A 15,103-nucleotide genomic window follows, 5' to 3' on the forward strand; every position below is an offset into this window, starting at 1 on the left:
CAATATAACGTGGATAAATGTGAGGTTATCCACTTTGGTCTCAAAAACAGGAAGGCAGATTATTATCTGAATGGCAATAGATTGGGAGAAGGGGAAGTGCAACGAGACCTGGGCGTCCTTGTGCACCAGTCGCTGAAAGTAAGCATACAGGTGCAGCAGGCGGTTAAGAAGGCAAATGGTGTGTTGGCCTTCGTAGCGAGAGGGTTTGAGTACAGGAACAAGGATGTCTTGCTGCAGTTGTACAGGGCCTTGGTGAGGCCACATCTTGAGTATTGTGTGCAGTTTTGGTCGCCTTATCTGAGGAAGGATGTTCTTGCCATGGAAGGAGTGCAGCGAAGATTCACCAGGCTGATAACTGGGATGGCAGGAATTACGTATGAGGAGAGATTGGGTCGATTGGGCTTGTACTCGCTGGAGTTTAGAAGATTGAGAGGGGATCTCATCGAAACCTATAAAATTCTGTCAGGACTGGACAGACTAGATGCTGGAAGGATGTTCCCGATGGTCGGGGAGTCCAGAACCAGGGGTCACAGTCTAAGGATAAGGGGTAAGCCATTTAGGACAGAGATGAGGAGGAATTTCTTCACCCAGAGAGTGGTGAACCTGTGGAATTCTCTGCCAAAGAAGGCAGTAGAGGCCAATTCATTAAATATATTCAAGAAGGAGTTGGATATATTTCTTAGGGCTAAAGGGATCAAGGGATATGGAGAGAAGGCAGGAACAGGGTACTGAGTTTGGATGATCAGCCATGATCTTATTGAATGGCAGAGCAGGCTCGAGGGGCCGAATGGCCTACTCCTGCTTTGATCTTCTATGTTTCTATGTCTTCCTCCGTGAAGACAGAAACAGTATTTACTTAAATTTCTCGTCCATTTCCTCATTCCCCGTTATAAAGTCTCCCGTCTCTGACTGTAAAGAAACATAGAAGATAGGAGCAGGAGTAGGCCATTTGGCCCTTCGAGCCTGCACTGCCATTCAATGAGATCATGGCTGATCATCCAAATTCAGTACCCTGTCCCTGCCTTCTCCCCATATCCCTTGATCCCTTTAGCCTCAAGAAATATATCCAACTCTTTCTTGAATATATTTAATGAACTGGCCTCCACCACCCTCTGTGGCAGAGAATTCCACAGGTTCACCACTCTCTGGGTGAAGAAATTCCTCCTCATTTCAGTCCTAAATGGCTTACCCCTTATCCTTAGACTATGACCCCTGGTTCTGGACTCCCCGGCCATCAGAAACATCCTTCCTGCATCTAGTCTGTCCAGGCCTGACAGAATTTTATAGGTTTCGATGAGATCCCCTCTCAATGTTCTAAACTCCAGTGAGTATAAGCCCAATCAACACAATCTCTCCTCATACGTCATTCCTGCCATCCCATGTATCAGCCTGGTGAATCTTCGCTGCACTCCCTCCATGGCAAGAACATCCTTCCTCAGGTAAGGCGACCAAAACTGCACACAATACTCAAGGTGCGGTCTCACCAAGGCCCTGTACAACTGTAGCAAGACATCCTTGTTCCTGTACCTACATTTACCTTCGCCAGTCTTTTCCTTTTTACATACCTATAGAAGCTTTTACAATCCGTTTTTATATTTTTCGCTAGTTTGTGCTCATATTCCATTTTCCCTTTCTTTATCAATTTCTTGATCCCCCTTTGCTGATTTCTAAAATGATCCCAATCCTCAGGCTGACTGCTTTTTCTGGCAACTTTATAAGCTTCCTCTTTTGACTTAATACTAGCTTTAATTTCTTTTGTTAGCCATGGTTGGATCACTTTTCCTTTTGGGTTTTTATGCCCGAGAGGAATATATGTTTGTTGCAAATTATGCATTATTATCTTGAATGTTAGCCATTGTATGTCCACCTTCATACCTTTTAGTGTAGCCTCCCAACCTACCATGGCCAACTTGCCCTTCATACCCTTGTTGTTTCCTCTGTTTAGATTGAAGACCTTAGTTTCAGATTGGACTACATCACTCTCAAACTTAATGTAAACTTCAATCATATTATGGTCACTTGTCCCTAAAGGCCCCTTTACCACAAGATTATTGATTAGCCCTTTCCCATTACACAGTACCAGATCCAGAATAGCCTGTTCCCTGGTTGTTTTCTCCACATTCTGATCCAGGAAACCATCTCGCATGCATTCCAAGTATTCGTCCTCCACACCATTAGTGGTAATTTGATTTGCCCAGTCAATATGTCGATTAAAGTCCCCCATGATTGCCGTATTGCCCTTGTTACATGCACTTCTAATCTCTTGATTGATACTGTGCCCTACATTACCATTACTGTTTGGTGGCCAATACACAACTCCCACCAATGTTTTCCACCCTTTGCTGTTTCTTAGCTCCACCCAAACTGATTCCGGTTCTACATCACGATCTGCCAAGCCAAGATTTTTTATGTCTACCGTACCGATCTCATCCCTTATTAACAGCGCTACGCCACCTCCTTTTCCTTTTTGTCTGTCCTTCGTAAATGTTGAGTACCCTGGAACATTCAGTTCCCAGTTGCAACCATATCTCTGTAATGGCGATTACATCACACCCATTTACTATACTTCTATTAGTGCCATTAATTCATCCACCTTGTTGCAAATGCTACGGCAATTTTGATAAAGTGCCTTCACCTTTGCCTGTTTAATATTTTTCTGCACTTTGACCCTCTTTACTGTTGGCCTTTGTTTCTGCTCCCTACTAGTTTTACAGCCAGTATTTACAGAGACTGGGACACAGAAAAGTGTCTCATTAAAATCACGGATATATTTGTTCACACAAACCAACAGCCACAAAATACTGAGTAATTTCTCCTCCATTTACAGACTCTCCCTGACCAGTCTCCATTTCTCCTCCATTTACAGACGCTCTCTGACCAGTCCCCATTTCTCCTTCATTTACAGACGCTCCCTGACCAGTCTCCATTTCTCCTCCATTTACAGACGCTCCCTGACCAGTGCCCATTTCTCCTTAATTTACAGACGCTCCCTGACCAGTCACCATTTCTCCTTCATTTACAGACGCTCCCTGACCAGTCACCATTTCTCCTTCATTTACAGACGCTCCCTGATCAGTCCCCATTTCTCCTCCATTTACAGACGCTCTTTGATCATTCTCCATTTCTCCTCCATTTACAGACATTCCCTGACCACTCACCATTTCTCCTCCATTTACAGACGCTCCCTGACCAGTCACCATTTCTCCTCCATTTACAGACGCTCCCTGACCAGTCACCATTTCTCGTCCATTTACAGACGTTCCCTGACCACTCACCATTTCTCCTCCATTTACAGACATTCCCTGACCACTAGGGCAGCACGGTGGCATAGTGGTTAGCACTGTTGCCTCACAGCACCAGGGGCCTGGGTTCAAATCCGGCCTCGGGTGACTGTCTGTGTGGAGTTTGCACATTCTCCCCGTGTTTGCGTGGGTTTCCTCCGGGTGCTCCGGTTTCCTCCCACAGTCCAAAAGATGTGCGGGTTAGGTTGATTGGCCATGATAAAAATTGGCCCTTAGTGTTAGGGGAGATTAAATACATGGGGATAGGGCTTGGGTGGGATGGCTGTCGGTGTAGGGACCGGGTGCTAGGGTTTGGATGATCAGCCATGATCTCGTTAAATGGCGGAGCAGGCTCGAAGGGCTGAATGGCCTACTCCTGCTCCTATCTTCTATGTTTCACCATTTCTCCTCCATTTACAGACACTCCCTGGCCAGTCACCATTTCTCCTCCATTTGCAGACGCTCCCTGACCAGTCTCCATTTCTCCTGCATTTACAGACGCTCCCTGACCAGTCTCCATTCCTCCATTTACAGATGCTCCCTGATCAGTCACAATTCCTCCTCCATTTACAGATGCTCCCTGACTCACTTCCTGTCTGTCCCGGAGTTTGGCGCTTTGTTGAGATTCGGGCCGGAGTGAAACGGGAACCCGCGGGTGGGGCGGATAATCTTCACTGCTCTTATAATCGGGCCTGGGGCCGCACTCGGGGTGTGTGAAACCCGCGTCCCCCCGGGGTTCATTAACCCGCCTCCCTCTGACCTGCTGCAGACTCGCCACCTGCGCATGCTCAGCTCACACTGCCCAACAATCAGCCTCTCCCGCGCATGCTCAGCTCACCTTCTGTTGTTCAGGTTAAAAGGTCAATCCCCGCCCCTCACACACTCCGATTGGTTGGAGGACCCGCCGCCCCCTCTTTCCTTCAGCCCCGCCCCTCTCTTCCTATTGGTCAAAAGCTCCCGTCAATCACCCGGGCAGTGTGAGCTGAGCATGCGCGCACCTTGGCAGCAGCCGCTGACACATCAGGTGAGAGAGGTCAGGGAGCGGGTTCATGAACCCCGGGGGGACGCGGGCCGCTCACACCCCGAGCTCAGGGAGCGGGTTCATGAACCCCGAGGGGACGCGGGCCGCTCACACCCCGAGCTCAGGGAGCGGGTTCATGAACCCGGGGGGACGCGGGCCGCTCACACCCCGAGCTCAGGGAGCGGGTTCATGAGCCCCGGGGGGACGTGGGCCACTCACACCCCGAGCTCAGGGAGCGGGTTCATGAGCCCCGGGGGGACGCGGGCTGCTCACACCCCGAGCTCAGGGAGCGGGTTCATGAACCCCGGGGGGACGCGGGCCGCTCACACCCCGAGCTCAGGGAGCGGGTTCATGAACCCCGGGGGGACGCGGGCCGCTCACACCCCGAGCTCAGGGAGCGGGTTCCTGAACCCCGGGGGGGCGCGGGACGCTCACACCCCGAGCTCAGGGAACGGGTTCATGAACCCCGGGGGGGCGCGGGTCGCTCACACCCAGAGCTCACGGAGCGGGTTCATGAACCCTGGGGGGACGTGGGCTGCTCACACCCCGAGTGCGGCCCCAGGCCCCATTATTAAAACTCTCAACATTATCTGCTTCACACACACCCAGGGTGGGCCTCAGGCCCCGAACAAGAGCCTCCTGGCCGGGCGTTTGCCCCGAGTGGGGCGGCAGCTGCGGGGCTTTCTCCCGGTGACAGGCCCGGGGTAACGGCCGCCATCTTGAGAGGCTCAGTGGGCAGCAGGGTGCATGCGCGACCCCCTTGGCCAGGAACGAGGAGTGGAGAATCTTGTAAATTTCTATCCTGGACTCACAGTGATGGCTTTTGTAAACTCCTTTTACAGGCTGTGAGAAGGGCAGCACTTGCACTCCGCAAACTCAGACCAAACATCACATCAAGATCTGACAGAGTCACTCCATTCATCAGGACCTGAATATCATCGGCATTTGAATGTGGAAGGAGAATTGTTTGTCTGTTCTGTCTGTGGGAAAAGATTTCAAACATCAGTGTGACTGGAAAAGCACCGAGACACACACACCCGAGTGAGAGTGTTCCAGTGCACTCACTGTGGAAAGAGCTTTAACCAGTTACACAGCCTGAAAAAACATCGCACCATTCACAGTGGGGAGAAACCGTACACGTGTTTGTGTGGATGAGACTACAACTGATCGTCCAACCTGGAGAGACACAAGGACACCCGCACCATGGAGAAACCATGGAAATGTGGGGACTGTGGGAAGGGATTCAGTTCCCCATCACAGCTAGAAGCTCATCGTCGAAGTCACACAGGGGAGAGGCCGTTCACCTGCTGCGTGTGTGGTGTGGGATTCACTCTGTCGTCCAGCCTCCAGTTACACCACCGAGTTCACACTGACGAGAGACCTTTTAAATGCTCTGACTGTGGGAACTGCTTTAAACTCTCTGCAGATCTAATTAAACATCAGCTTGTTCACACAGACGAGAGACCATTCAGTTGCACTCACTGCGAGAAGAGCTTCAGGCAGTCATCTCACCTTATTCAACACCAGCGAGTTCACACTGGGGAGAGGCCGTTTACCTGTACTGTATGTGGGAAGGGATTCACTTCTGCATCCAATCTCCAGACACACCAGCGAGTTCACACTGGGGAGAGGCTTTTCACCTGCTCCGTGTGTGGGAAGGGATTTATTCAGTCATCCAACCTGCTGAGACACCAGCGAGTTCACACTGGGGAGAGGCCATTCACCTGCTCCGTGTGTGGGAAGGGATTCAGTTGATCATCTCACCTACTGAGACACCAGCAAGTCCACAAGTGACTGCAGGAGGTTCGATTCTGCCATTAATCATATCCTTTGTTTGTTTGTGCTGATGTTAATAACCCCTTTAACTGGGCTGGAGTTTAAGTTTCTGGATATCTGTCATTCAGTTTTGGTGTAAACACACACTGTTGTGTTCTTTATTTCTCTAAGATAAGAGGAGACTAATTGATGTCCTGTTACCGACTTCCATTTTTGGGCCTTTGCACCATTCTAATTATAGTTTAGTTCAGTTCTCATACTTTCAGTTACTCTCATGGACAACTCCCAGCTCCCCATACCTTCCAGAGTGCCGCTCCTAGCCTTGGTATCCACGGAAAGTCTCAGTAACACGGCCGGAATCACGAAACATAAAACCCAGTCTGTTAATCACTTTCAGCAACTGGACTTAGCATGTGCCCCACAGCATAGAATCGTAGAAAGTTACAGCACAGAAGGAGGCCATTTCGGCCCATCCTGTCCGCGCCGGCCAACAAAGAGCTATCCAGCCTAATCCCACTTCCCAGCTCTTGGTCCGTAGCCCTGCAGGTTAGAACATCCCAAGTGCACATCCAAGTACTTTTTAAATGTGGTTAGGGTTCCTGCCTCTACCACCCTTTCAGGCAGTGAGTTCCAGACCCCCACAACCCTCTGGGTGAAGAAATTTCCCCCAATTATTTTAAATCTGTGCCCCCTGGTTTTTGACCCCTCTGCTAAGGGAAAGAGGTCCTTTCTATCCACTTTATCTAGGCCCCTCATAATTTTATACACCTCAATAAGGTCTCCCCTCAGCCTCCTCTGTTCCAAGGAAAACAGACCCAGCCTATCCAGTCTTTCCTCATAGCTAAGATTCTCTACTCCCGGCAACATCCTTGTAAATCTCCTCTGTACCCTCTCTAGTGCAATCACATCTTTCCTGTAATGTGGTGACCAGAACTGCACGCAGTACTCTAGCTGAGGCCTAACTAGTGTTTTATACAGTTGAAGCATAACCCCCCTGCTCTTGTATTCTATGCCACGGCTAATAAAGGCAAGCATTCCGTATGCCTTCTTAACCACCTTATCTACCTGGCCTGATACCTTCAGGGATCTGTGGACATGCACTCCAAGGTCCCTTTGTTCCTCTACACTACTCAGTGTCCTACCATTTAATGTGTATTCCCTTTGCTTGTTAGCCCTCCCCATAAGCATTTCTCTGGATTGAATTCCATTTGCCACTGTTCTGCCCACCTGACCAATTTATTGATATCTTCCTGCAGTCTACAGCTTCCTTCTTCAGTATCAACCACACAGCCGATTTTAGTATCATCTGCAAACTTCTTAATCATACCCCCTATATTCAAGTCTAGATCATTAATATATACCACAAAAAGCAAGGGACCTAGTACTGAGCCCTGCGGAACCCCACTGGAAACAGCCTTCCAGTCATAAAAGCACACATCAACCATTACCCTCTGCTTCTTTCTCACCTTTGATGTCTGTATGGAGCACACATCAAAAAATGAAAAGAAAAAAGATATGTCCAGTGACACTGGCGTTGTCAATAGTGGTTTGTAACCTTACTATCTCCTAATGCCAAACCACTAACCACAAATCCTAACCCATAGCATATCCACTAACCTCTAATCCTAACACCTAGTCCTAACCCTAACCACTAACCCATAACCACCACCACAAACCCCGAAGTGTAACATCAGCCCCGAACCCCAAGACCCCGACCATGAACCCTAAACCATTCAGTGTCATTGTGATGTCACCGGTGATGCAGGTCGGCCGTGTTGTCAATAGTCATTGTGATGTCACCGGTGATGCAGGTCGGCCGTGTTGTCAATAGTCATTGTGATGTCACTGATGATGCAGGTTGGCTGTGTTGTCAATAGTCATTGTGATGTCACTGGTGATGCAGGTCAGCCGTGTTGTCAATATTCCGAACTGCGGGAAAAGGTCACCAAAGAAACCTTGAAAAGAGCCGCAGGGAGTGACTTTATTTGAAGAGTAAAGGTTACAGAGTAAAGCACGCAGATTGCCATGGGAAGGAAGGGCTCCTCTTTACCCCTCTTCTTGCAGTTTACCTCCTCACTGTGGAGGCCCAGAGATAATATTTACAAGGTGTGTGCAGCAGATGAGAATACCAAGGTCAAGGAAATAGAAACAAGAAACTGTGAAGGCAGCAAGAAGTAAAATAAAAAGGCTAAACTGATCTTTGGCTGCTAATATGGCTGGCGCCCACAATGTCACACCTTGCTGGTAGGAACAATGTAAGGCAGCGTGCAGAAGTTATACAGACAATAGGCGATCAGAAAACGCATTACCATGATTGCAAACGCATTACCATAATGTTTAGGTGATCATGAACACATTACCAGGATGTTTACTTAGCTGTAACCCATTCAGTTAAATGTGACTTCTTTATTTCAAACTGCCAGGCCAGGAAATCAAATTAAATGTATACGTGCACAGCTCGGGATTGGTGCAGGAATGTACGAGGGGTTAATGTCTTCTCAAATGCAAGTATAATAATGTAGCACACTGTATGACAAATTGCTTGCTCTGTTGGGTTCGTCAGACTCTTGCAGGAGTCGGTGTCGACATTTCAGAGTAAGACTCCGCAGAAAATAAATCGTTTGAATTCTCCAGTTGCATTCGACTCAGTGATTACTGAACCAGACTGAGGGTAAAAGAATCCGTTCTATCACAGAGAGTGTTGTGTGCTTGTGGTTTATCTAATAAACACTGAGGCAGACAGTTGTGGTTGTAAACAGATCAGGTGGCAACAAGAGCAGGCCAGAGGCTGGGTATTCTGCAGCGAGTGTCTCACCTCCTGACTCCCCAGAGCCTGTCCACCATCTACAAGGCACAAGTCAGGAGTGTGATGGGATAGTCTCCACTTGCCTGGGTGAGTGCAGCTCCAACAACACTCGAAGCTCGACACCATCCAGGACAAAGCAGCCCACTTGCTCGGCACCCCATCCACCACCAAGATGCACTGCAGCAACTCACCAAGGTTTCTTCGGCAGCACAGGAACAGGAGAAGGCCATTGAGCCCCTCGAGCCTGTTCTGCCATTCAGTGAGATCATGGCTGATCTGTGACCTAACTCCATATACCCGCCTTTGACCCATATCCCTAAAAACCTTTGGTTAACCTCCCAAACCCATGGCCTCGCCAAAGCTTCTTCAGCAGCACCTCCCAAACCCACAACATCTACCACCTGGAAGGACGAGGGTAGCAGGCACATGGAAACATCACCACCTCCAAATTCCCCTCCAAGTCACACACCATCCTTATTTGGAAATATAATCGCCGATCCTTCATCGTCGCTGGGTCAAAATCCTGGAACTCCCTCCCTAACAGCTCTGTGGGAGCACCTTCACCACACGGACTGCAGCGGTTCAAGAAGGTGGCTCACCACCACCTTCTCAAGGGCAAATAGGGAGGGGCAATAATTGCAATAAATGCCAGCCTTGCCAGCGATGCCCACATCTCAGACAAAAAGGACTACAGGAAGTTAAACAAGACAGGTGCATTGCTGACCAGAATGGTAAGTGGCTCAGTCTCTGGCCCAGTCTGACTTTGTGTCCTTTCTGTTAGGACTCGTCCTTCTCATATTCAACACACATTCCAGGGCGATATGAGAGAAATGTTTAAAATGATGAAAGGTGGGATGGGGTAGATAGAAGCAGGCCGTGTCCAGTGATTGAGGGCTCAAGACAAGGAGCCATAGATACAAGATTAAATGTAGGAGATTTGGAACAGTGATCGAGAGAACCTTCTTCACACAGAGAGTTGTGAGGCTGTGGAATTCACTCCCAGGGTCAGTGGTTGGGTAACAAGGTTCTGTGGTGACAAGTGGTCCTCATGTTTTTATCCAGGACAGGCCTCAGCCCAGTCACTTGCTCCAAATGTTGATGCAATGGTTCAAGCCGAGAGGTGCCAGGGATCGGGAGCAGCAGCAGCTGTAAATAAAATCTAACTAAATAATCAGCGATATAGTTTTATCTTCATTTATTCCTATTTTAATAACTTTTGCTGAATGTGGCCCACAACAAGTGCCAGGATATCGGATCAGACCCACCGTAGAAAATGAGTTTGACACCCCCGAGGTCGACAATGTCAACTGGATTCCCCTCATCCACCAACCTAGCAACTTCTTCACAAACTCCAGCTAGTTTGTAGATGTGACCTTGTTTTCTGGAAGCCATGTTGAGTCTCTCTAACGGCCCCTTCCCTTTCCCCAGTGATCATAAACAGCATCTCTCAGGATCCCTTCAAGCATCTTCCCTGTGATTGAGGTCACACTGATGGGCCTGTAGTTCCCCGGCTCTGATCTCTCCCCGATTTGGAAAATGGGAGCGAGGTGAGCTACCTTCCAATCTCAGGGAACAATCCCTGACTCTACGGAGCTGTTGATGATACAGGCAAGGGGCTCACAGAGCACCATCCCATCTCTTTAAACACCCTTCAGAAGGGTCAGTGGTGGAGTTCCACAGCGGGAGTGATCCCAGAGTAACTGTTGGGATCGCACCCCCGTGGATGTTCCGGGTCGTGTATTTTAAGTTATCCTGGTGTCTAACACACACATCAATAAAACAGGGAATTCCTGGAAACACTGCAGGTTCTTCTTTATCTGGAGATCAAATGCCTGTTGTATAATTGTACCAGCAGTTAACAGGCTCCTGTGAACTCCTCCCTCTGCTGTTTTAATACAGACTTTAACCAACTTACTTTCATCGAGTTGATGCCTGCCTTAAAATGGTAGACTCAGGACTGTCAGATAAACACTTTAAACCTTCACAGAATAATTACTCGTCATATTTAGACTGGAAACTTAAACCTGCCGTTTGTCTTTCAGTCAGGAACAGATTGCAGTTTGACACCAATCCCTGATTTAACAGCATGTTCCCAGCATTCACCGTTGTTCTTCCTGACTCTAAACATAGTTGTAAAGGAGCCTTCTGTTCCATGCCTAGGAGCTCTGAACCATGGAAGAGAGCGGCTGGGACACATTTCTTACAGGCCACAAGATTAACCCGCACAGAGACTTTGCTGTCACTGAAGAGAGACGAGAAAAACCAGTGCTGTTTGCCCCTCTCAGTGTGGCCCTGAAGGACTGTGTCCAGTGTGTAAAGTCCGTGCCTCAATAATACACGGACTTCGGGAGAACAGTTTAACAGGTACTTTACTGAGCAGGAGGGCACTTTTTTAGTTTGAACCAAAAAAAAAACCAAATTGGACTGTAACTGAACAAAAGTTCAACTAAAACTTAACAAATCAAATTAAAATTTGGTTTTCCGGGTCGATGATGCACTCCTGTCCCCGCGGCGCCCACTGGTCGCGGAAATACTCAAGCACGCCGGCGGACACCGCGTGCTCCATCTCCAGGGCCACCCGGGCGCGAACATGGCCGCGGAAGAGAGGCAGGCAATCTGGCTGGACGACCCCCTCAACCGCCCACTGCCTGGACCAATTGATGGCTCTCTTGGCCAGGCCCAGGAGCAGTCCCACGAGGAGGTCCTCCAACCTGCCCGCTCCCCTCTGCACCGGGTGACGGTAGATCAAGAGCGCGGGACTGAAGTGCAACCAAAAATCAAGGAGCAGCCCCTTCAAGTAGTGAAAGAGGGGCTGCAACCTCTCACACTCGACATAAACGTGAAACACGGACTCCACCAGGCCGCAAAAAATGCAGGCGGCCTGGGAGTCCGTGAACCTACTTAAAACCATATTGCACGGGACCGCTCCGTGCAACACCCTCCAGGCCAAGTCCCCGATGGAACAAGGGAGGACTCCCGCGTAGAGAGCCCTCCATTGGGGACCTCCGCCTCCGCCGGTCGGCAAGACGCCACGCCAAGGCGTGTCCGGACGGCAGACGAAGATGGCAAAGTGGAGAGTGTGCAGGAGCAGCCCGTACAGGAAACACCTCCGCGCGGAATGAAAAGGCATGGAGGGTATTTCCTCGAGACAGCTCAAGTTGTGAGGCGCCGGTTCCCGAGGGGAGTTTCGGGGCCGGGCACTGATGAGGAATTCCGTCCGAACGGGGGTAAGCTCGGACGGGATCGCCCCACGTGCTTGAGCCACCTCGATACACCGAGTGGAGCTGGGGCCCAGTGCCACTTTCACCGACTCGATGGCTTCGACCGCGAGCCGGACTTTGGCCCAGGACAGGCGCCATGCCAGCTCCTCCGGCGCCTTCGAGCAGGGCCCCGACTCTGGTCACCTTGCCAGGCACAGCCCTGCCCTCCGCCAGCCGCCCGAACCCGCGGTCGTGGAGGTGCGGATTCCTGAGCAGCGGCTCCCAAAGGAGAGCCGCCGCTCCTGATGGGGGAGAGCTCCACCTGGAAGCGACGTAGTTCCAAACCCATAGCAGTTCCTGGTAGAAGACAGGCAGCTCCCGCAGGCCGGCACGCCAGCCACCCACTTTCACAAACAGGAGCTGCGTGTCGTAATTGAGGCCGTGCAGCTGGCGGAAGAAATACGTCGCCAGCGCACACCATCTCGGAGGATTCTCGATGTACAGGTATCTCTGCAGCGTCTGAAGATGGAAAGTCGCAGCCTGGGTGCGAAGGCACACCGGCGCCTGACCACCCTCCCTAAGCGGGAGACTCAGAATCACGGCAGAGACCCAGTGCTTCCTTTTGTCCCAGAAGAAATCGATGAGCTTCTTCTGCATCTTGGCGACAAACGCAGGGGGAAGGATCAAAGTGACCAACCAGTACCACAACATGGTGGCCACCAGCTGGTTTATGACCAGCGCTCGACCCCTGTAGGACAACATTCGGAGCAGTCCTGTCCAGCGTCCTAGGCGAGCGGTGACTTTGGACTCCAGCTCTTGCCAGTTCGCCGGCCAGGCGTCCTCGGCAGGGCTAAGGTAGACTCCCAAATAGAGGAGGTGCGTGGTGCACCAGGCGAAAGGCCTGAACTCCTCCGGCAGGGAGTCCACCCGCCACTGACCCACCAGGAGTCCGGAACATTTCTCCCAGTTGATCTTGGCGGAGGATGCGTCCGAGTAAATCTGCTGACATTCCCACATGCTCCGCAAGTCAGCGGGATCCGTGACCGTGAGGAGCGTGGCATCGGCGTAAGCCGAGAGGACCACCTCCACGCCTGGCCCTTGCAGAGCCAGTCCCGTCAACCTCTTCCGCAAGAGGCGCAGGAAAGGCTCCACGCAAACGGCGTATAACTGACCGGACATGGGGCATCCCTGATGCACCCCCCTCCCGAAGCGAAAGGGCGCCGTCAAGGACCCATTAACTTTAATCAGACACTCCGCGGCGGCGTACAGAAGTCGGATCCGGGTGACGAAATGCGTCCCGAACCCGAATGCGCGCAGAGTCCCGAAGAGATACTCGTGATCCACGCTGTCGAACGCCTTCTCCTGAACCAGGGAAAGGAAGGCGACCGACAGACCAGCCCTCTGGGAGTGGTGAACCAGGTCCCGGACCAGATGGATGTTTTCGTGCATGGTCCGGCCCGGGACCGTGTAGGACTGGTCGGGGTGGATCATGTGGGCCAGCACGGTGCCAAGGCGAGCAGACATAGCCCTGGCAAAGATTTTATACTTCGTGCTGAGGAGGGAGACCGGGCGCCAGTTCTTAAGGAGGCGGAGATCGCCCTTCTTAGGCAGCAGGACAATGACCGCCCTGCGCCAAGAGAGGGGCATCTCCCCGGTCGCCAAACTTTCCCCCAGGACCCGCGCGTAGTCGCCCTCCAAGACGTCCCAGAACGTCCTGTGGAACTCCACGGTCAGCCCGTCCAGCCCGGGGACTTTCCCCTGGAGAGCTGGCGGAGGGCGCCGGTCAGCTCCGCCAGGCTTAGCGGAGCGTCCAATTTTTCGGCGCCCTCCGGGCTGACCTTCAGCAGGTCCTCCCACAAAACTCTGCGCGTATCCTCGCTGGACGGATCCGGAGAGAACAGAGCCCCGTAATAGGCGCGGGTCTCCGCGCTAATTCCCTCCGGATCTGAGACCAGAGCTCCGTCGTCGGCCAGCAGCCCCAAGAGCTGCTTACGGACCCCCCGTCTTTTTTCCAGCGAGTAGAAAGGGGAGCTGCGGTCCAGGTCCCGCAGGAGCTGGATCCGCGATCTCACGTACGCGCCTCGGGACCCAACGAGCTGCAGGTCCTTCAGCGTGCCCTTCTTCTCTTCGTACACCTTCCGCAGGGCCGGGTCCTCGACGACCTGACCGAGACGGGACTCCATGTCGAGCACCTCCTTCTCCAACCACCCAACCCGGGCCTCCCGCCTCTTGGTCGACCCCTTCGCGTACTCCTAACAGAAGAGACGGACGTGAGCCTTGCCCATGTCCCACCATAGCCTCAAGGAGGGGAAGCCCCCCCGCTTCCTTCTCCAGTCGGCCCAGAACCGACAAAACGAATCCCGGAACCGCGCGTCCTCCAGCAGCAGGTTGTTAAAATGCCAGTACACGGACCCACCCCCCCACGCGCGCAGCGGAGCGAGCTCCGCCCACACCAGGTGGTGGTCCGTGCACGGCACCGGCCACATGGAAGCTGCCGGAATGCATGAGACGTACGCCTGGGAAATGTAGAGGCGGTCAATTCTGGATCTTCCTCCCCCAGACCTCACGCTAGTGAAGGCGCTGGAGTCGGGGTGGAGATTTCGCCAGATGTCCACCAAGTCGAAGGACACGACCAGGTCCCTCAACTTCTCCATCACCGCTGGGCTTTGCGGGGGACCCAAATGGTCCCTTGCCTCGAGGGTGCAGTTACAATCCCCCCCGAGGATGACGCACTCGCTCACGTCGACGGAGCCCAAAAGAGCGGACACTTCTTCGAAGAAGCGCACTTGCTGCGCACCGGTCTGAGGGGCGTACACGTTCACTAGATGGAGCAGCACGCCCTCCAGGCGAACAGTGACCTGGAGCAAGCGGCCCGGCACGTGCTCCTTGACCCCCAAGATCTCCGGCTGAAAATGCGGGACCAGCAAGATAGCCACCCCGCTGGAATTGTTGGAGAGGTGACTCATGCTGACCCCTCCTTGCCACTCCAGGAGCCACGTGTCTTCGTCTCCCGGAACGG

The 15,103-nt window shown here is 51.9% G+C and overlaps 1 pseudogene; it reads left to right on the forward strand.

Annotated features, from left to right (window-relative positions):
• LOC147119035 (uncharacterized) overlaps positions 1 to 6,944 on the forward strand; it is a 67,302-nt pseudogene extending 60,358 nt beyond the window's left edge.
• The last annotated feature ends 8,159 nt before the right edge of the window (positions 6,945 to 15,103 follow it).

The sequence above is a fragment of the Somniosus microcephalus genome, chromosome 4, assembly GCF_052327205.1.
Source record: "Somniosus microcephalus isolate GS21.2 chromosome 4, FLI_Smic_1.0, whole genome shotgun sequence".
NCBI classification, from domain to species: Eukaryota; Metazoa; Chordata; class Chondrichthyes; order Squaliformes; family Somniosidae; genus Somniosus; species Somniosus microcephalus.